The 7,387-nt window shown below is 52.8% G+C and overlaps 1 pseudogene; it reads left to right on the top strand.

The window, feature by feature from the left end:
• Positions 1-368: 368 nt before the first annotated feature.
• Positions 369-5,815, top strand: LOC133759056 (E3 ubiquitin-protein ligase Mdm2-like; annotated as a pseudogene).
• The last annotated feature ends 1,572 nt before the right edge of the window (positions 5,816-7,387 follow it).

Raw genomic sequence — 7,387 nt, 5'->3', positions numbered from 1 at the left:
GAATGCGGACCAACCCGTTCCTGCCACTGGCCCAGCGCCAGACCCTTCCATCTCTCAGCCCAGCCAGGTTCCTCCACTCCCTGGGCGGGCGCGTCTGACGCTCTGCGGCCTGTCCCCAACTGCCTCCCTCTAGGATGCCACTCAGCCCCATCTCCAAGAAGGAATGAAGGAAGGGCATCACCTTGTCTGGAGCAACTTGTCAAGAACGACAGTGCAGCCCCAGAGCTGCCCCGCTGCTGGGAAGAGGGAGGGACCTGCGGCCCAGGCAGGCTTTGCCCAGAGGAGCCCCAGCCAGGCTGCAGCCCCAGTGAGTTCCTCCCCAGTTCACTGGGAGATCAGAAGAGCTGACAGGCATCGTGGGAAGGGCCATGGGGAGGAAAGTCCACCGTGGCCTTCACAGGGTCAAGGGAAGGCTCGAGGCCACGGGGCCAGCCGAGGGCGGCGAGACACCGGTGTGCTTCCGGAGAGGACAGACAGCCACGCCTCTGCCTCCTGCCTCCATGTTGGATGTGCCAGATCTCGGGTCACGCTCTTGACATTATCTTCCAGAACCTTCTTAAGTCCTGGGAGCCTGGGGGCCCTCTCCTCTCTTAGTAACCGAGGAAACCAAAGCCCAGAGAGTGAAGCTGTTCAGGGACCTGCCTGGCTCCAAAGCTCACGTGTGCTGGTTTTCTGTGGGGTGGAGGAAGGCGCTGGGGCTGGGCCCAGGGCTGCTCTTACCTTCCAGGACCAACGCCTTTCTGAATGCCGCCCCATAACCCTCCCAAGTCACTCACGTACTCCTCTCCCTGGACTGACAGCTGCTGGGGGTCCCAGATGGGGCAGGGACTGTCCATGTCACGTGGCACTTATCACACCTGTTCGTCGCTACATGCGCTTCTCTCCGCCCACCCCGCAGTCTGTGGATTATCCCAGGACAGGGTCCAATTCTTCCATCTGCCCATATGCCAGGCAGATGCCAGGAAGGTGGTAGGGACTCAGCCCTGAATGAACTCATGGATGAGGTGGAGTTAAACCCTCTTGTTCATCAGAGGAAGCACTGAGACCCAGCGAAGGAGGGAAGGGACTTGCCCAAGGTCACTTAGGGCCGTCTAGCTTCTGCCCAGGGTGCTTTCCCCACATTACTCACTCCCAGCTTGGACCCAGGGTTTTGCCAAAAAGGAAAGCTGCATTTGGGGATCCCCACGGCAAACCAAAGACACCCTGTGGGCCCTCAAGCCCTTCCTCTCTGTAAGCTTAGGGTCAAGGGCAGAGCCAGTCAAAGGAGGCAGGGCAACCAGACCCGAGACGCTCAGCTGGAAAGACGGACTCTACCCAGCGGCAAGAATTTGCTGACCTGGACGAAAGAGAACTGCCTGGCAAACAGTCTTTGTCCCACCCACAGGGCCTGTGCAGGTGGGGCGGGTGAGGCAGGTGTGTCGTGGCGCTGATAACTCTCTGGCTTGCAATGAGAGGACTGGGGAACAATTGTGGATCAGTGAGGACGCAAATCCCGAGTCCCCCCGTCGGCCCTGAGCTGTCCATTTCTCCACAATCCTTTCACTCCCCCACCCGTTCACCGGTGCAGTGTCCCGGGTGTCGCTCCTACTGAGTGCTTCATGAGGCTTATCTGGTGCACCCTGTGAGGCTTTCTTACTCCATGCTTCTCTTCATTTGATGACTTCACTTACCCAAACGTAGCCTCCATCTCAGCCATAGCGCAGTTTGTTTCAAAATAGCTGTTACAGCGCTGATGGGGGTCTCTCTATGTGCCACACAGGACCCTCTCCTGCGCCCACGCGTCTCCCCTCTGCCTGGGACAGAGTGCTGGACGCAGTGCCCTTCCACTCCCCACCTCCTGGAAGTCTGGGACTCAGCATGACAAGGCAAGCACGGAGCCCAGATGCAATCGATGGAAAGGCGGCTGGTCAGAAATGACGCATTTGTCTGCCACGTGTCCACGGCTGAGCAGTGGCTCGGAGAGGCCACACAGGAAATCTCTCAGGGCTGGTTTGTAACAAACCACCCTCAAGGGACTAAGGAAAAGGAGAAGCAAGTCCACCAGGAGCCTCTACCAGCCTCCACCCCCAAAGCGTGAGCTACATATACTCTACAAGACTGGCTCAGAATCTTCTAGAGTTTCTGGAGGCCCTCGGCATTCAGCAGCCAGATTAAAGGCATGTTCTCCCTGCAGAAGCCCAGCACTGAGAAATGACAGGGCAGAAAAAGCACACAACCGGCCTCCTCCAAGTCCCCAGGGCCGGGCAAACTGAAGTAGGCTCCTCCTTGGGTACCTCCAAGCCCCTCTCCTGACCCCATCCAACAGGCTCGGGGGCCCCTGTGTGTTCTCCGCAGCCCAGAGCCACTTGGGCCAGCTGTCTGGGTCGGAGGTGGGCACCGGGACCTGGGAAGTAGGGTGAGGAGAGCCCAGACAGCCAGCTGCAGGTGCAGGGTTTGCCGAGGGCACCTGTGTGGGCCTCCCGTTTGAAGGAGATGGACGAAGGCAGTATTGTGAGAGACGCACAGGGAAAGGTGGGCGTTTCCAGATCCTTCTGTCCTCGGAGCACTTGCCAGTACTGGGAGCAAGGTCCTTGTGTGCCTTGCCTGTCCTTGAGATCTGTGACGTTAGCCCTGATTCCTTATATTGAATTTCCCTTTTTGCTTAAACCAGCTGGCGTGGCCTTCTGTATCGTGCAACCAAATCGATCACTACTGACGCAGTGAAGCCCTCCCTTCAAATCCCCTGAAGCAGACTTGGCAAAGCCAGGTGACAGGAGCAACGGCAAGGACGTCTCCTTACATTGGCTGGGTGCTGTATAATTTATAAGGGCCTAGCACGGGGGCCAGCCCTCCAGCCTGGGGTGACTTGTGCCAGACCCGTGCCTGCTCAGGACTCCCTGCGAGGCCTCCATCTCCCGAGAGCAGAGGAGGAATGGCCCAACCTTGGGGCCAGGTAGACCTGGGTCCACATCCTCGTGTATCCATCACTTGCTGCCCGTGTGACCTTGGCGAGTTGTTATCCTCTCGGAGGCTCACTTCCGCAGGACCATGCGGACCCTGAAGCCACCTCCCGGCTCTGCCGCCTGCTAGCTGGTGCTCTTGGGAAATGATGGCGCTCCTAAATGCCTGGGTGTCTTCAGCAATAAATTGGGGCTAATGAAGCCTGTTTTAATGGTTGTGGCAAAGCTTGAATAGAGCATGCAAAGTGCTCAGCACGTAGTAAAAGAGCTCAGTCTGTGGAGGCCAGAACAGTAATTCATTACGTAAAGTATCTAGCGTGAGGCTAGACACGTAATTACTACTCAAAAACAGCGTGGCATAAAGTGCACCCTGGTCAGTGCAGAGGGTTCCGCTCCACCTGGCTTAGCAGGGTTGCTTGGAAAACAGACAAAGCAGTCAACAGTGATCACTAACGTGATCTAGGCCATGTTAAGAGAAGTATGGTCTTGAGAAGATGGGAGGGGTTAGTGTGGTTCCCCCCCCCTCCCCAGCCCTCATCAGATAGCACAGCTGGAGGTGGGGAAGAGAGGGGGCCTGGTAATGTGACCCCTGAATTTCCAAGGGAAATAACATTTCTTGATAAGTGTGCTTACTTCAAAAGAAAAACGTCTCTAGGCAAAAACGTCTCTTTTCCTTCTTTCTCTGTGAGAGTAGACTGCAGTAATCCAGCCTGGTATTGGCAGAAAGATAAAGTAGGCAAGCACCGCAGTGGCACAGAACACTCTAGAAATACACACAGACCTTTTTAACAAGTGACTTTTGACAAAGATGCAAAGGTGTGGCCATGGAGAAAGGCGAGAGAAGACAACTGCTTGTCTCTACATCAAAAATGTAAAATAATGATAGCAACAAAAGCAAAAACCAAAGTTCAATCACTCATCACATGATATCGAATGTATGGATTTCAAAACTTTTTACATCAAAATAAACCTTTCAATTCCATTTTCCATGACGTTTTGAAGTACTCTTGCATAAAACCGAACTTGAATTCATCAAGCTTCACGTCAAACCTAAACCCATAAAACTTCCAGAAGAAAATATTTGTTGCCCTGGGTTAAGCAAAGTTTTCTTAAATATATCACTGAAAGTATGATCCTTTAGGCAGCAGGGGGCGCACACCAAGTCACCTCTGCTGGCCTGGCTCCTCCTGGGGGCCCGGGCGGTCCTGTGTGACTGAGAGGGAAAGAGTCTGAGGGGCGGCCCTGACCCCCTGGCTGAGGTCCTGGAGCCTCCCTCCTCTCAGGATTCCGTACACCGGAGCGCCCCAGTGCCCTGGCCCAGCCAATGGAATGGTTGCGAGGCCCGGGGTGGTGGGCGTCCGGGTACCATGTGAAGGGACTGGGGAGATTTGAGCGACCCCTGCCCCTACTCCAGGCACAAAAGCCCCTGCCCGGCAAATATGCAGTGTCAGTATGTCTGTGTCTGCTGACGCTGCTGTAAGCGCCTCCCAGACCCCAGCCTCGGAGCAAGCGACCCTGGCTAGACCACAGCCACTGCTTCTGAAGCTGTGTAAGTCAGCTGGTGCACAGAAAGACACCTGGGCCCTGAAAGAGGACTCCTTGGGCGTGCATGAGTTCCCAGGTTAAGAACTCTGCACCAGCGATACGAGTACAATACAATCTTTCTAGGGTAGAGGTCATCTTTTATCTTGGCCAGTGCATTATGACTGAAGGATTCTATGATGAGAAGCAACAGCATATTGTATATCGTGCACATGATCTGCTTGGGGGTTTACTTGGATCCCACGCTTCTCTGTGACAGAGCACAGGGAAATCGACACAATGATCTACAGAGCTTGGTAGCAGTCAACCAGCAGGAGCGTCAGATGCGGGTACACCTGCGAGTGAAAACAGAGCTGTGGGCAGAGACGCCTGCATCTTGAAGCTTGGTGTCCAGACTATCTGCCTCACCTGGAAGGAGAGCAGTCAGTGAGACAGAAGAAAATTCAGATGAATGGCTGGTGAGCACACAGAAAGCATCTGATAGCGCTCCCCTTGCCTCTGATGAAAGCCCGGCTATGTGGGCGACGTTGTAAAAGGAGCAGTGGCAGTGAAGCGACAGAGACGCCATGGAATCCGGACCTTGACGACGGTGGAGGTGAACCTGCGGGACACTAGCTGGCTCGGGAATCGCTCTCGGGTCCCTCGAGTGCAGAATTTGAAGCTGAGTGTCTAGACTCAGCAGGTTACAGCCTTGGTGAGGAAGGACGGCACTCCCAGATGAAGACGCCGAGGTGCACCGAGTTGCTGGGTGTCAGGCAGCGGAGAGGGATACAGATTCATTCGAAGATCCTGGATTGCTCAGCTGACTACTGAGCGTGTACTGCCTGCAGAGGAACGAGCCCTCCCCCTCCACCACGGTGCAGCTGATGTGGGCCCTTGCTGAGAATGGGCTTTCTGGGGATACAGGAGGAATCCCTGAGGAAGCCAACCAGAAAACTCAACACACGCCGAAGGCGTTAATGCTCCTGACTGTAAAAACAAAAACAAAACAAAAGCTATGGTGGGGATTCCAAAGAGGCCTGTGTTGAGGAAAATGAAGATAAAAGCCCCCAGACCTCTCAATGACAAGAAAGTGAGGCCTCTTCTCGGCCTCCAACCTCTAATACCATCATTTATAGCAGCCAAGAAGATGTCAGAGAGTCTGAGAGGGAAGAAACACAAGACAAAGAAGAAAGGCTGGAATCCGATTTCCCCCAAATGCCAGTGAGCCTTGTGTGATTTGCCAAGGTCGACCTAAAAATGGCTGCCTTGTTCATGGCAAGACAGGACACCTGATGTCACGCCGCACATGTGCCAGGAAGCTAAACACAGGAACAAGTCGTGCCAGCGTGTAGGCAACCAAGCAGGCGATCGTGCTAACTTACTTCAACTACTCGACCTGTCTGTAGAAGTGGAATTAAATATTTCTAACTACAAAGCCCTAAAAATGTTGACAACATGGAATCTATTTTTATGTCCATTTATCGAAGTGAGGCATTGGCTCAGTCTATGTAGATTTTCCCTTTACGGTGTAATTTAACTTTGGGAAGGGGAAAGTGAATATTTACTTTGTCAAAGAAAGATTTTACCTTATTTGATTTTATATTTGGGTTTTAATGTGATTTGTGTTGGATAAATGTCTGTAGCTCATCTTTTACTCTTACCCTTGACCTGAAATAGTTGCCACTTTCTCCTAAATGTAAATGAGAAGTATCTGATCTTAAAAATGCATATATAAGTAGGACATTGGAATGTAGATTTAGTACCTTTTGTGTAAGGAAAGAAAATATTTGTGAAAGATTGAATATTTAAATTTTTGATACTCTTTATTTTTTTTTTTAAGATTTATTTATTTATTTGAAAGTCAGAATTACACAGAGAGAAGGAGAGGCAGAGAGGCAGAGAGAGAGAGAGAGAGGTCCTCCATCCACTGGTTCACTCCCCAATTGGCCACAGTGGCCAGAGCTGTGCCAACCTGAAGCCAGGAGCCAGGAGCTTCCTCCAGGTCTCCCACGCGGGTGCAGGGGCCCAAAGACCTGGGCTATCCTCCACTGCCTTCCCAGGCCATAGCAGAGAGCTGGATCAGAAATGGAGCACTGCAGGTGGCAGCCCCACCCACCACACCACAGCACCAGCCCCAGGATACTCTTGAAAAAAAAGTTTTAAGGGGCTGGTGTTGTGGTGCAGTGGGTTAAGCTGCTACCTGCAATGCCAGCATACCATAGGGATGAGTCCCGGCTGCTCCACTTTCCATCCAGCTCCCTGCTAACGCGCCTGGGAAAGCAGCAGAAGATGGCCCAAGTCCTTGGGCCCCTGCACCCATGTGGGAGGCCTGGATGGAGTTATGGGCTCCTGGGTTTGGCCTGGCCCAGCCCTGGCCATTGCAGCCATTTGGGGACTGAACCAGCAGATCTCTCTCTGTTTCTCCCTGTCTCTCTATAACTCTGCCTTTCAAATAAATAAATAATTTTTTATAAATCTTTTTTAAAATTTAAATGTCAGGGTCAGCACTGTGGTATAGTAGGTTAAGCATCCACCTATGGGTGCCAGTTCAAGTCCTGGCTGCTCCACTTCTGATCCAGCTCCCTGCTATGGCCTGGGAAAGCATCATCTGATGGCCTAGGAAAGCTGGGGAATGAACCAGTGGATGGAAGATCTCTTCCTCCCTCCCTCTCCCCCTCCCTCCCTCCTTCCCTCCCTCCCTGTCTTTCTCTAGGAAAGCAGTAGAAGATGGCCCAAGCCATTGCACCTGCATGGGAGACCCAGAAGAAGCTCCTGGCTCCTGGCTTCAGATGGCCCCAGCTCCAGCCATTGAGGCCATTTGGGGAGTGAACCAGCAGATGGAAGACCTCTCTCTCTGGCTCTCCCTCTCTCTGTCTATAACTATTCCTCTCAAGTAAATAAATAAATCTTAAAAAAATTTAAAT

Source organism: Lepus europaeus, chromosome 5, assembly GCF_033115175.1.
Source record: "Lepus europaeus isolate LE1 chromosome 5, mLepTim1.pri, whole genome shotgun sequence".
NCBI lineage: Eukaryota > Metazoa > Chordata > Mammalia > Lagomorpha > Leporidae > Lepus > Lepus europaeus.
Note: the sequence above shows the minus strand (reverse complement) of the source record. Positions and strands in the feature narration are given on the sequence as shown.